This window comes from Ranitomeya imitator, chromosome 1 (assembly GCF_032444005.1).
Source record: "Ranitomeya imitator isolate aRanImi1 chromosome 1, aRanImi1.pri, whole genome shotgun sequence".
Classification (NCBI taxonomy): domain Eukaryota; kingdom Metazoa; phylum Chordata; class Amphibia; order Anura; family Dendrobatidae; genus Ranitomeya; species Ranitomeya imitator.
In genome coordinates, this window is record NC_091282.1 from 1124563145 (window position 1) to 1124578856 (window position 15712).

The following is a 15712-nucleotide window of genomic DNA, read 5'->3' on the forward strand; positions in this document are numbered from 1 at the left end:
AGTCGGGTTTCATGAAACCCAATCCGACCCTTGTGTGGGGTCGGCCATGCGGTACGCGACTTTCGCGCCAAAGTCGCGTTTCAATGACGCGAAAAGTGCCATTTCTCAGCCAATGAAGGTGGACGCAGAGTGTGGGCAGCGTGATGACATAGGTCCTGGTCCCCACCATCTTAGAGAAGGGCATTGCAGTGATTGGCTTGCTGTCTGCGGCGTCACAGGGGCTATAAAGGGGCGTTCCCGCCGACCGCCATCTTACTACTGCTGATCTGAGCTTAGGGAGAGGTTGCTGCCGCTTCGTCAGAAGCAGGGATAGCGTTAGGCAGGGTCCATTAACCACCAAACCGCTTGTGCTGTAGCGATTTCCACTGTCCAACACCACCTTTTGTTTGCAGGGACAGTGGAAGCTACATTTTTTTTCCTCAGCGCTGTAGCTCATTGGGCTGCCCTAGAAGGCTCCCTGATAGCTGCATTGCTGTGTGTACGCCGCTGTGCAAACCAACTGCTTTTTTCAAAGCACAAATCCTCTTGTTCCTTCCTTTCTGCACAGCTATCTTGTTTGTTTGTCCACATTTTTTATTTAATTTGTGCATCAGTCCACTCCTTATTGCTGCCTGCCATACCTGGCTCAGATTACTGCAGGGAGATAGTAATTGTAGGACAGTCCCTGTTTTTTTTTTTTGTGGGAGATTAAGATTGGCATTTCTGCTAGAGTGCCATCCCTGTGTGTGCCATCTCTCTCACATAGTAGGCCATAGAAAGCCTTTTCATTTTTCTGTATTTTTTTTGTGGGGTTTATAAATTCTCCCTGATAAAAAAAATACAGTGGGAGATTAATATTGGCCTTTGGGCTTCTGTGCCAGTCCTGAGTGTGCCATCTCTCTCTCTAATAGTGGGCCATAGAAAGCCTATTAATTTTTTTTTTATTGGGTTTCTAAATACTCCCAGAAAAAATAAAAAAGAAATCAGTGAGAGATTAATATTGCCCTTTCTGCTTGTGTGCCACTCCTGACTCCTGGTGTGCCATCTCTCTCTCTTAACTAGTGGGCCATAGAAAGCCTATTTTTTTTTATTGTGTTTCTAAATTCTCCCTGAAAAAATCAAAAAGAAATCAGTGGGAGATTAATGTTGCCATTTCTGCTTGTGTGCCACTCCTGACTCCTGGGTGTGCCATCTCTCTCTCTCTCAACTAGTGGGCCATAGAAAGCCTATTTTTTTTTATTGTGTTTCTAAATTCTCCCTGAACAAATCAAAAAGAAATCAGTGGGAGATTAATATTGCCCTTTCTGCTTGTGTGCCACTCCTGACTCCTGGGTGTGCCATCTCTCTCTCTCAACTAGTGGGCCATAGAAAGCCTATTTTTTTTTATTGTGTTTCTAAATTCTCCCTGAAAAAATCAAATAGAAATCAGTGGGAGATTAATATTGCCCTTTTTGCTTGTGTGCCACTCCTGACTCCTGGGTGTGCCATCTCTCTCTTTCAAATAGTGGGCACTGGGCCATAGAAAGCCTATTTTTTTTTTATTGTGTTTCTAAATTCTCCCTGAAAAAATCTAAAAGAAATCAGTGGGAGATTAATATTGCCCTTTCTGCTTGTGTGTCACTCCTGACTCCTGGGTGTGCCATCTCTCTCTTTCAAATAGTGGGCACTGGGCCATAGAAAGCCTATATTTTTTTTTTATTGTGTTTCTAAATTCTCCCTGAAAAAATCAAAAAGAAATCAGTGGGAGATTAATATTGCCCTTTCTGCTTGTGTGCCACTCCTGACTCCTGGGTGTGCCATCTCTCTCTCTCAAATAGTGGGCCATAGAAAGCCTATTTTTTTTTTATTGTGTTTCTAAATTCTCCCTGAAAAAAAAAAAAAAAAATCAGTGGGAGATTAATATTGCCCTTTCTGCTTGTGTGCCAGTTTTGACTCCTGGGTGTGCCATCTCTCTCTCTCTCAAATAGTGGGCCATAGAAAGCCTATTTTTTTTTTATTGTGTTTCTAAATTCTCCCTGAAAAAATCAAAAAGAAATCAGTGGGAGATTAATATTGCCCTTTCTGCTTGTGTGCCAGTCTTGACTCCTGGGTGTGCCATCTCTCTCTCTCAAATAGTGGGCACTGGGCCATAGAAAGGCTATTTTTTTATTTGGTTTCTAAATTCTCCCTTAAAAAAACATTTTATTTTATTTGGTTTCTAAATTCTTCCTGAAAAAATCATTTTATTTTATTTTGTTTCTAAAGTCTCCCTGAAAAAAAAAAAATCAGTGGGAGATTAATATTGCCCTTTCTGCTTGTGTGCCAGTCTTGACTCCTGGGTGTGCCATTTCTCTCTCTCAAATAGTGGGCCATTGAAAGCCTATTTTTTTTTTTATTGTGTTTCTAAATTCTCCCTGAACAAATAAAAAAAAAAAAGTGGGAGATCAATATTGACATTTCTGCTTGAGTGACAGTCCTGAGTGTGTGGCATCTCTCTCATTTGGTGCCACCGAAAACAGAGTGTGTAACATTGTGCCTGATTTTCCTTGCGGTCTCACCCACCTGTAAAGGGATATCTAAATCATACTGAAGTTATAGCTCACCGTGTAAGTTGTTTGACAGCAACAAATACCGTTACTTTGGTTATGTTTTTAAAACAATGAGGAAGTCTGGTGGAAGAGGTCGTGGCCGTGGGCGTTCATTGTCAGCTGGTAATGATGGTAGTGGTAGTGGAGCATCAGGTGGTCGTGGGAAAAAAAATATTGCACCTAAGCCTGGAGCTGTGGAGCCAGGTTCGTCGTCTGGCTACAGAAGGCCTCGAACGCTCCCTTTTCTGGGAGTAGGAAAACCGCTTTTAAAGCCAGAGCAGCAAGAGCAAGTTTTGGCTTACCTTGCTGACTCAGCCTCTAGCTCTTTTGCCTCCTCTTTTGAAACTGGTAAAAGTAAAGGCAGCGCATTGTTAGTGGATGTTCACGGTCAGGGACAAGTCGCTTCCTTGTCCTCTTCAGCAAAAACAACAACAGAGAAGGATGCAGCAGGCGACACAACGGGTTACTCCATGGAGCTCTTTACACATACCGTCCCTGGCTTAGAAAGTGAAGCAGTTAACAGGCCATGCCCATTACAAGTTGAATCTGACATGGAGTGCACTGATGCACAGCCACAGCCAGACTACTATGCTGGTCCTTTGACTCAGACCACAACATTGCCCTCGCAGGGTACTGATCCAGAATCAGACCCTGATGAGACTATGTTGCCCCGTCACGAACGCTCTACCACCGACTTACACGGTGACACAGACGAAGTTGCGCACGAGCTAGAAGAGGAGGTTATAGATGACCCAGTTGTTGACCCCGATTGGCAGCCATTGGGGGAACAGGGTGCAGGCGGCAGTAGTTCTGAAGCGGAGGAGGAGGGGCTGCAGCAGCAGGCATCAACATCGCAACAAGTTCCATCTGCTGGGCCAGTAGATGGGACAAAACGCGTGGCAAAGCCAAAAACTGTTGGAGGACAGCGTGTCTATCCGGTTAAAGCTCAGTCTGCAATGCATGAAAAGGGATCCGAGGCTTGAAAGAGTGCAGTCTGGCATTTTTTTAAACAACATCCAATTGATCCGCACAAAGTCATCTGTCAAAAATGTTCAACTACCTTAAGCATAGGTCAGAATCTGAAAAGTCTGAATACAAGTTGCATGCATAGACATTTAACCACCATGCATTTGCAAGCCTGGACTAACTACCAAACGTCCCTTAAGGTTGTAGCACCCTCGGCCAATGAAGCTACTCACCAACGCTACATCCCTGCCGTCACTGTAAGGCCACCATTTTCCGCACCACCTGCAGTATCTGTGCAGGTTTCTTTGCCAGGCCAAAGCAGTCAGGGTCAGGGAATCACCAGTTTTGTAGTAGGAAACACTGCATCTAGGGCACAGGCAGAAACAATACCGTCTCCAACCATCTCTCAGTCTGCCATGTCCACCGGCACACCCGCTAGTTCCACGATCTCCAGCTCTCCAGTCCAGCTCACCCTACATGAGACTCTGGTTAGAAAAAGGAAGTACTTATCCTCGCATCCGCGTACACAGGGTTTGAACGCCCACATAGCTAGACTAATCTCGTTAGAGATGATGCCCTACCGGTTAGTTGAAAGTGAAGCTTTCAAAGCCCTGATGGACTACGCTGTACCACGCTACGAGCTACCCAGTCGACACTTCTTTTCGAGAAAAGCCATCCCAGCCCTCCACCAGCATGTTAAAGAGCGCATCGTCCATGCACTCAGGCAATCTGTGAGTACAAAGGTGCACCTGACAACAGATGCATGGACCAGTAGGCATGGCCAGGGACGTTACGTGTCCATCACGGCACACTGGGTGAATGTGGTGGATGCAGGGTCCACAGGGGACAGCAATTTCGGGACAGTTCTGCCTAGCCTACGGTCTAGGAAACAGTTGGCTGTAGGCGTTCGCACCCCATCCTTCTCCTCCTCATCCTCCTGCAGAAGCAAGAGCTCGTCCACAGATCGCACTCCATCCGCAGCTGCCACTGTTGCACACCAGTTGTCCCATTATGGGGCAGCTACTGGCAAGCGTCAGCAGGCTGTATTGGCTATGAAGTGTTTGGGCGACAACAGACACACCGCGGAAGTTCTGTCCGAGTTCTTGCAGAAAGAAAGGCAGTCGTGGCTGGGCACAGTAGATCTTGAGGCAGGCAAGGTAGTGAGTGATAACGGAAGGAATTTCATGGCTGCCATCTCCCTTTCCCAACTGAAACACATTCCTTGCCTGGCTCACACCTTAAACCTGGTGGTGCAGTGCTTCCTGAAAACTTATCCGGGGTTATCCGACCTGCTCCTCAAAGTGCGCGGACTTTGCTCACATATCCATTTCGCCCGTACACTCCAGCCGTATGCAGACCTATCAGCGGTCTTTGAACCTTCCCCAGCATCGCCTAATCATAGACATTGCAACAAGGTGGAACTCAACACTGCACATGCTTCAGAGACTGTGCGAACAGAGGCGGGCTGTAATGTTTTTGTGGGAGGATACGCATACACGGGCAGGCAGTAGGATGGCAGACATGGAGTTGTCAGGTGTGCAGTGGTCGAAGATACAAGACATGTGTCAAGTCCTTCAGTGTTTTGAGGAATGCACACGGCTGGTTAGTGCAGACAACGCCATAATGAGCATGAGCATCCCCCTAATGCGTCTGCTGATGCAAAGTTTGACGCACATAAAAAATCAGGCGTCTGCAGCAGAGGAACAGGAAAGCCTTGATGACAGTCAGCCATTGTCTGGTCAGGGCAGTGCACAGGACGAGGTAGCGGGCGAAGAGGAGGAGGACGAGGAGGATGATGGGGATGAGTATATTTTTAATGAGGAAGCTTTTCCGGGGCCACTGGAAATTGGTGGCGTGGCAAGGCCGGGTTCTGGTTTTTTGAGGGACACAAGTGACGTAGATTTGCCTGAAACTGCCCCTCAACCAAGCACAACCGCAGATTTGACAACTGGAACTTTGGCCCACATGGCGGATTATGCCTTACGTATCCTCAAAAGGGACACACGCATTACTAAAATGATGAACGATGACGATTACTGGTTGGCCTGCCTCCTTGATCCTCGCTATAAAGGCAAATTGCTAAATATTATGCCACATGAGAACTTGGAACTAATATTAGCAACCAAACAATCAACTCTTGTTGACCGTTTGCTTCAGGCATTCCCAGCACTCAGCGCCTGTGATCGTTCTCACACGAGCAGCAGGGGGCAGCAGAACAGAAGTGTTAGAGGTGCAGAAATCCGAAGTGGCGTTGGACAGAGGAGTTTTCTGACCAGGTTGTGGAGTGATTTTGCTATGACCGCAGACAGGACAGGTACTGCTGCATCAATTCAAAGTGACAGGAGACAACATTTGTCCAGTATGGTTACTAACTATTTTTCATCACTTATCGATGTTCTACCTCAACCGTCATTCCCATTTGATTACTGAGCATCCAAATTAGACACCTGGCCAGAATTGGCAGAATATGCATTGCAGGAGCTTGCTTGCCCGGCAGCTAGTGTCCTATCAGAAAGAGTATTCAGTGCTGCAGGTTCAATATTAACCGAAAAAAGGACTCGTCTGGCCACCCAAAATGTTGATGATCTAACCTTCATTAAAATGAACCACAACTGGATTTTGAATTCTTTTGCCCCACCTTGCCCGGCCGACACCTAGCTTTCCTATGAAAAGGTATTGCCTGTGGACTACTCTGAATGACTTTACCAATCTCGTCATTTGCAGCAGCTGATTGTCCAGCATACGACATGTTTACACCTCCCTAAATGGCCAAACTCCCCACACGGGGCCGTGGTATCGCCACTTGGCGCAAGCACCCGTGAGAGTGCTGTTTGTCTGAAGAGGTGGGTGTGCCCGCTTTTGGTCTACGGTACTGCCACTGGGTCCCTCATAGTACAATAAAGTGTCTCTGGCGGTGGTGGTGCGCACCCAACGTCAGACACACTGTTGTAACATGAGGGGCCCTGGGCATGTACCGCCGGCCACAAGAGAGTTCACCCACCCCCAGCTCAAACATTGCTCTACCACTTACACAATTATCTCTCACAGTTACACCTATGTTTAGTCTATGCGCTGACATCCGTAAATTACTGCCACTGACAATACCATTGTGTTGACATGTATGATGGTACTTAACATAGTCAGGGGCAGTGTCCTATATTTACCCAAGTAAATACTTTGTGCAAAATTACTAGGTCTGAAACTACGCAGAGGAGCCCAACCCTGTACCTAATGATTGCACCCTTTTGGTTTTTCTTTTTGTTGTAATGCGAGACATTAACATGTATTGATTTTTTGGGACTACTAACTGGCAGACACTCATTACAATCGGCCGCCGCTGACAACACCAATGGTGCCCACTGCCTGTGTACCCCTGCAAGAGAATTCAAAGTGCCTACAGCCCAATTTTATTATGTTAGGCCTTCGAAGCCTGTCTGCGGTCCGTTCTTTCTACTACTCCTCCACTGACCAGACCACTGCTGCCCGTGTACCCCTGGAACCTATTTAAAAGTGCCTACAGCCCAATTTTTTTATGTTAGGCCTTCGAAGCCTGTCTAAGGTCCCTCCTTCCACTAGGCCTCCACTGACCTGTCTAGTGCTGCCCGTGTACCCCTGGAACCAATTATAAAGTGCCTACAGCCCAATTTTTTTATGTTAGGCCTTCGAAGCCTGTCTGCGGTCCCTTCTTTCTACTACTCCTCCACTGACCAGACCACTGCTGCCCGTGTACCCCTGGAACCTATTTAAAAGTGCCTACAGCCCAATTTTTTTATGTTAGGCCTTCGAAGCCTGTCTGTGGTCCCTCCTTCCACTAGGCCTTCACTGACCTGTCTACTGCTGCCCATGTACCCCTGGAACCAATTATAAAGTGCCTACAGCCCAATTTTATTATGTTAGGCCTTCGAAGCCTGTCCGTTCTTTCTACTACTCCTCCACTGACCACACCACTGCTGCCCGTGGACCCCTGGAACCTATTTTTAATTGCATAGAGCATCCTTTTTTTAATAGTAGGCGTACAAAGTCTGTCTGCGGTCCACTATTGAAATTGTCCTCCACTGCCCAGAGCAATGCTGCCTGTGTACCCCTGTAACCTTTTTTAAACTGCAGTGAGCCACATTTTTGGTTTAAGGCCTACTACCTGTGTCTGTCTGCGCCACTCAATACAGCTGTCCTCCTTTGAAAAAAGCAGAGCATCAATAGTCTTGTTTTCAGCCTCTAGGAATTTTAAAACTGCATTGGGGCTACTACTTTGGTAGGGCCTACTAACGGTGTCTGCCGCTCCTTGCTGTTCTCCTGGTTTCCTGTCCTGAAATTCCATTTTCAGGCTCTCGTTAAGTAGTTGTTAATGTTAGACTGCATTTGGCCTACTAGTTGGGTTGGGGCCTACTATCGGTGTCTGCCACTCCTTGCTGTTCTCCTCCACTGAACAAAGCTGTGCCGCCTGTTTACTACTGTTGCCAATTTTGAACTGCATTTCGACTACTTACTGATTTGGGCCTACTCTCTGTGTCAGCCTCTCATTCCAGTTGTCCTCCACTGCAATGCCCCCTGGTTAGTCCTGTGTTACCAATTTTTAACTGCATTTAGCCCACTTTATTCTTTGGGCCTATATCTGTGTTTCCTCCTCATCCTGCCCATTGCCCAGCCAGTGATAGATGAGTCTGCTGGTACATTGACTCATAACGCAACATTCCCCGTGCACGCTACACAGCAAGATTATGACCCTGCTGAAAGTCAGGTTCCTCTTCCCGCATACCATACCACCTTACACGGGGACAAAGAGGAAGGTGCAGATGAAAGTGCAGGTTCCTTCATCAGGTGTGGGGAGGAATACTAGTTGGCGACGTCACTGGCACAGGGCCCCTCATAGTACGCAAAAGTGTTGCTGCCGGTGGGAGGCGCCCCCGCCGTGCAAACACACCGCTGTACTTTGAGGGGCCCTGTGCCAGTGCCAATGCCAACGAGTGGGCCCCCCCTGCTTGCTCAGGATCACAGCACTTGCAAAGTTGAAATACTTACCTCTCCCTGCTCCACTGCCATGACGTGGTCCAGATTTACTGGGCCCACTAATTACTTGAACCAGCCCTACCCCCCACAACTTTAGCCAAATGACCCCCAATTTCAAATGCCTTCCAATTATTATAAGCTAAATTACGATTGACAAGCTTCTGTAACAAGAATGGATGTTTTTGCCATTAAAATGGGCAGTGTAGGTGTTTTCCTGGCCTCCACTCACTGCCGACTATGCTCCCCAATTTACTTGCATTGGGTTTCGTGTTTCGGTCGATCCCCGACTTTTTGTGATAATCGGCCGATTCCACTCGACTCGACTTTTAAGATAGTCGGGTTTCGCGAAACACGGCTCGACTCTAAAAAGGTCAAGGTCGCTTAACCCTAGCGGGAAATATATTTCTTCTTTATTCTTCCTGGATCCAAAAAACATTCAATATAATGGATCATAGAAATACTAGTTTGTCAGAGCACTTTATTCAGAAAATGTAGAAACAATAGTAAATGGAGAGGGATGTGGACAAAGCATTATGTCTGCGAGAGCAGGTCATATTCAAGGTACTAATTATTTTACCATATTTCAGCACATTTAATCCGATTTATAGATGCAAAAACTACACAACAAGATTAAATAAAATGCTCTGTTCATAACACAGCATTGCTCTTAGAGATTAAACAGATTTCCCCATTTTGTAAATTATTTTGACTGAGTAATAAAAGTATTATAACATACAAACAAGAAAATGCAATATAACTGTAGTAAAATAAGATAACTGCGCAATAGTGTAATTTATTAATGCCATGGAGATTTGTTCCTGCTCGTGGCTGTTTCTGGGAATCTATATTAAGCTTTCTCTACAGTGTTCCTCTGGGCTCTGTCTGAGCTTTTTTATATTTGTATGTTTTTCTTTGCTTTCATGTTAGTTCAATACATTAATGTGTTTATCAACTAACAGGATGTCGCACAATGACACACTTTGACATCACGCTGACATAATCCATTACTGCCGTAGATGAAAATGTTTCCCTTTATCATTTAATCTTGATTCTATGGCTAATAATTATATATTTTTTATTTTTCTATTGCTTTTTTATTACTATTAATAGTATGTGCAAGAGGTCAGGAATTACCCTGAATTATTGGTAAAGCAGAAATGTGAACATATTGACAACAAAGTTCCATGAATTGGGTAAACATTTCTACTTGTGCTCTGGGTATTTCTGAGCAGCAATTTAAAGAGAACCTATCATCCGATTCATGTTGCCCAAACTGCGGGCAGCATGGTCAGAGTTCGGCTGCATTATTGTAGAAAATACGCTTAGAAAATCCATCCAAGGACTCAAAAGCTTCTCCCTGCCATGATCCCCTTGACTGACTCCCTATTTGTGTGCATAGGAAGATATAAGGTACAGAAATCTGAAGCCCCAATTAACTAACTTGTAAGTCGCGCTTTAACCTAGCGTACACCGCTATACCACTATGGGAACTTGGTTGTGCTCATTAAAAATAGAATGAGGTGCATAGAATATCATTTCTGGGTGCATGGTTCCTCTTGGATATTATATATTTACATAGCGTATTGCTTATCAGTTGCATGATTTATTGATTTTGGACAACAAGTCCTTCTATAGGTGGCATTTTACCAGTCAATCATAGTAGCTATAATAGCTACAAAAAGAGACACGTCCATCAAGGTCTACCAAGGAATAAAGCAGGGAATAGGGTATATAGTCATAGCTGAAAGTATTGGCAGCCTTGAAATTGTTGCAGAAAATGCAGTACTTTTCCCAGAAAATTATTGCAATTGCACGTTTTATTATACACATGTTTATTTCCTTTGTTTATATTGGAACAACACAAAAAAACTGAGAAAAAAGGAAATTGGAGATAATTTAACACATAACCAACAAAATGGCCTGAACAAAATGTGTGACACCTTTCCAAAATTGGGGGTAAACAACTGTGTTTCAAGCATGTCATGAACGTTTAAATGCACCTGTACCAAGTAACAGGTGTGGGCAATATGAAAATCGCACCTGAAACCAGATAGATAAAGGGAGAAGTTGAATCTTTACATTGTGTGTCTTTGTGTGCCACACTAAGCACGGAGAACAGAAAGAGGAGAAGAGAACTGTCTGAGGACTTGAGAACCAAAATTGTTGAAAAATATTAACAATCTCAAGGTCAAGTCCATCTCCAGAGATCTTGATTGTCCTTTATCCATGGTGCGTAATGTTATCAAGATGTTTATAACCCGTGGCACTGTAGCTAGCCTCCCCGGATGTGGACGGCAGAGAAAAATTGATGAAAGGTTGCAACGCAGTAAAATCTAGATGGTGGATATGCAACTCCAATCAAGAAATTCAAGCTGTCCTGCAGGCTCACGATGCATCAATGTCAGTGCGAACTATTTGTTGACATTTGAATGAAATGAAAGGCTTTAGCAGGAGACACAGGAGGACCCCACTGCTGATGCAGAGATATAAAAAAGATAGACTGCAGTTTGCCAAAATGTGCGTACGTAAGACAAAATCCTTCTGGTAAAGCATCTTGTGGATAGACTAGACTAAGATAGACCTTTTTGGTAAAGCACATCATTCTACTAATTACCGGGAACGGAATGAGGCTTGCAAAGAAAAGAGCACAGTGCCTACATTCAAATATGGTGGAGGTTCAAAGATGTTTGGGGTTGTTTTCCTGCCTTTGGGACTAGGTGCCTTGACTTAGTGCAAGAAATCATGAAATCTAAAGATTACCAAAGGATTTCGGATTGCAATGTAGTGCTCAGTGTCAGAAAGCTGGTTTTACATCCTAGGTCATATTTCTTCAGGCAGGACAATGACCTCAAACATACTTCGAAAAGGACCGTGAAATAGATGGAAAAAGCACTTGAGAGTTCTGAAGTGGCCAGCAATAAGTTCGGATCTATGTCCCATTGAACACCTGTGGAGAGATTTTAAAATTGTTGTTGGGGGAAGGCGCCTTCACATATGAGAGACGTGGAACAGTTTGCAAAAGAACAATGGTCCAGAATTCCAGTTGAGAGGTGCAAGAAGCTTGCTAATGATTATAGGATTGATTGCAGTTATTTATTCCAAAGTGTGTGCAATCAAATATTAAGTTTCCAACAATGTTGTCCAGTCTATTTTTGTGTTGTTCCAATACACAAATGAAATAAACATGTGTATAACAAAAAGTGTAATTGCAATAATTTTCTAGGAGTACCGTACTACTTCATTTTCTGAAACAATATCAAGAGTGCCAACACTTTCAGCCATGACTGTATGTACAACCATAATGCATGATCCTGTCTGCCATAAGAAATCTAATCTTTCCCTCCTGATTCTAATTGTTGGTTCACTAGACCAAACTTTCAAAAAAGATCTTTATACATTTACATAATTATTTGTTATTTTTTTCTAAAAAAGGAACTCAGCTTTTCTTGAAACCATCAACGGTTCACTCTGTCATCAGCTCTTTGGTTACACTAATTCACAGATTAATATTTCACAGATGTAACTATGTAACTATTTCTTATCGTAAAGAAGCCCTGTCTCCTCTTGAGAGTGAACCTTTCTTGCTCGACATAGATGGATACACAGAGAATGCTGTATACATAACATAAGATACACCGAGACTGCTGTGTACATCGCATCGGAGACACTGAGACTGCTGTTTATACATCACACAGGAGACTGAAATAGCTGTATATACCACGTAAAAAGCACCAAGACTGCTGAATACATCTTATAGGAGACATCGGGGCTGGGGCATATACATCAAATAGGAGACACTTGGACAGATGCATATAAATTACCTGGTAGACTTTGGGTTTGGGGCACATAAATCACATAGTAGACACTGGGGCAGGAGACTATACATCACATTGGATATACTAAAGCTGGGGCATATATATTGTTAGGGCTAGCGGAACGCACCGAATAAATATGGATGTTTTACTGTAGTTGATGCGTTCGCAGCCCGGGGTCCACCGTGCAGGAGAACCTGCTACTAGCAAACAGCTGCACTATATGGCGGTATGAACTAGCTCTGTTACTTCACAGAGTAGCGAAAGCAAAGCACTGCGCCCTGTTAGACTTTCACAGAGGCACAGACTAACTGCCCAAATGAGAGCAGTCAGTGGTCATGCATGCACACAAAACTCCTCGCCGGAGGTGCCAGCATTCTAGGGGCTTATTTCAGCCTGGTCCCTGAATACATACAAACACAATCTCCTCGCCGGAGGTGCCAGCATTCTAGGGGCTTATTTCAGCCTGGTCCCTGAATACATACAAACACAATCTCCTCGCCGGAGGTGCCAGCATTCTAGGGGCTTATTTCAGCCGGGTCCCTGAACACAGTCTTACATGACCACACAGGCGCAAAGCACATAACTTAGAAGATACTAGCGCATGGCCGTGCGGCCATGCGAGCCTTAAATAGTTGCAGCATGTACAGGACCTTCCTAGAAGGGCCAATGAGAAGCTGCCACAGAGCCTGAGCACCTACAGGACCGTCCTTAAAGGACCAATGGATTTAGCTGCAGTATCTGAACATGTGACCCTCGATCTCCACTGAGAGATCTTACTCTGGGCATGCTCAGAATGAGAAAAGCACTGCTCGCCACTGCCCAGCACTGACTTCAATGGCAGATACAGGAAAAGCAGAAGTAACTATTTGTACAGAGTCAGACCTAGCGAGACGCTGGGACCGACGTCTCTGCTGAGCAGGCTCCACTGTAGCAGAAGAATGGGGGACCGCAGCGGAGATGGCCCGAGACTCCCCCTGTGCAGAGGCGGGAATTCGAACCCTAACATATATCACATTGGAAAACTGGGGCTGGAGCATACACATAACATATTAGACAGTGGGGCTGGAGCATGTACATCACATAGAATACACTGGATCTGGAGCATATAAGTCACAGGAGACACTGGGGCTGGAACATATACATCATATAAAATACTGAGACTGCAATCTTCATCAGTGGAACGGGAGCGCAGAACACTAACTCAAAGCAAGAAGGAATCTTTCATTGCATGTGCCGCTGCATTAAGTTGTGAATGCTCTGTGTGCGTGCATGCAGTGTAAGGAGGAATTAAAGGCCACTGGCTTGTACACTGCAGCCCCTCGAAATTTGCCTAGGGACCGGAGAAAAGGACATAGTTTAAGGCCCACTGGTCAGAGGTCTGATCTGCAATAAAGATTCTCTAATAATATGTATAGGGGCATAGCAATAGACAATAACTGAGTCATGTTCCTAAAGAACATATAGATTCACAGCTGGAGGCTTTGTTCACATTGATTTTATTTCCCTTTGCTTGGATCTTATCTACATTTAACCACCTGAGTATATTAAATGGCATATTATGGACACTGGAATTGGGTACATCGGCAACAATCTCTTTTTTGGTATATGTAGAGCTAAAGAACACATTTGGTAAGGCTGGTTTCATATTAGCGTTCGGCAGGGCTGTGGATGGCAGCCTTCTTCCTCTGTTAAGCCCCGCCCACTGCCGCACCTCTTCCTTCAGCTCCACCTGCATGCGCTCTGCGTACCCTATCTTTAACATTGGGTACGCAGGCCATGCGGATGTATGCGGATGATGCCTCCACATGTGTCGTTTGGACGCTGCGCTGAACTGCGTCGAACGCAACATGTTGCATTTTTTGTGGTCAGCGTGGCGTCAAAGCGACGCATGCAGAGGCATCTGCATCCATCCGCATGGCCTGCGTACCCAATGTTAAAGATAGGGTACACAGGACACATGCAGACGCAGGTGGAGCTGAAGGAAGAGGCGTGGAAGTGGGCAGGGCTTCACGGAGGAAGAAGGCTGTCATCTGTAGCCCTGCCGAACGCTAGCGTGAAACTAGCCTAATTCTACCTTCTCTTCATACTCGATGACCAATTTCCCTGTTACTAATATTTAGGGGACCCACCCGTGCAGACCTTGTTTTTGGGGGGTTTATTATAATTTTCCTTGTTTAAATCACAGTATGATGGTTTTATAACCTGATAGGTTTGCTTGTAGCACATGCTTATATTCATGATTAACGCACGTTATCATATTCACCTTTGGTTTATGAAGTATATCTCTATGTGCTACTTTTCTGGTTCCTTGTTTATTATGATTCAGAACAGATAACATATAGCATATAGCTGTACAATTATTACTTTTATGGGACCTAAGCTATTATCCCAGTGCCAGCTTTAAACTAACACATAGCTGTACTCTTTTGACATTATTAACATTCATTTAAAAAGGGCCAGTCACTATATAAAAAATTTAGTTAAGTACCCTATAAAAATCGTAGAGCTCCCCTTATTGTGCTGCTCCTTTCCATTTTTTGTCATCAAAATCTTATTGTGGGAACTTAACATAAAAGAAAAAAGAGGTGCAAGTGTAATGATTATAATATTTATTAATAACTATTAAAATAAGCAGACCAAAGGTGTACTAAACAAATTCTATTAAATAGGACCTGTTACTTGGACAAAAAATTACCGTAGTTAAAAAACTTGTAAAAATCCCTGATTCTGCCCCTCATTTCTATTTTGTGCTGCGTCTCGCCATTGCAGAGATATTTACGTTTGTTGCTTTTGAAGAACAGTATGTGAAATCTCTTTTTGCAGACCAAAGAGCGTTTCTTCCCAGTTTTCTCTGGGAGCAGGCTGCAGTGCATTAATGTTGTGTCTTTGTGCTGCCTTTTTTCTTGATGCTTTCTGAATCTTTTTGTCCTTTTCGATGAGTTTCTCAGAATCAAGAGACCTTAAGGATTTTTACAAGGTAATTAACACAATTTTTGGTGCAAGTAGCAGATACTCTTTAATGTAAAATTTGTATATTGTATTTAAGGCGTGCTAAGTGTAATATTTATGGCTTAATGTTATAATTTTTACAATTGCACTTTTCTCTTTTAGGTTAAGTTTCCATACTGAGTTTTTGGCGCTGCGTATTTCCGCTGGGCAAAATAAAACCTGCAGCATCTCACACTGTGGTTGGGATTTATAGAAATCGCATGCTCACTGTGCTCATATTTTACACAGCATAAATTGACATGCGGAGGCTTTTTGAAATCTGTAGCATATCAATTTTCTTGTGGGTATTCTGAGTTTTGTTTGCGTATTTTTCCCATAGAATTGCACTAAATGTAGAATATCCACGGGTAACGCACTAAAACCACATGT

The 15712-nt window shown here is 44.2% G+C and overlaps 1 protein-coding gene across 1 annotated transcript in view; it reads left to right on the forward strand.

Annotated features, from left to right (window-relative positions):
- The window catches only part of LOC138658304 (uncharacterized), a 238014-nt gene that overhangs the window by 134464 nt on the left and 87838 nt on the right, over positions 1–15712 (forward strand). The gene's annotated exons all lie outside the window — the stretch shown is intronic.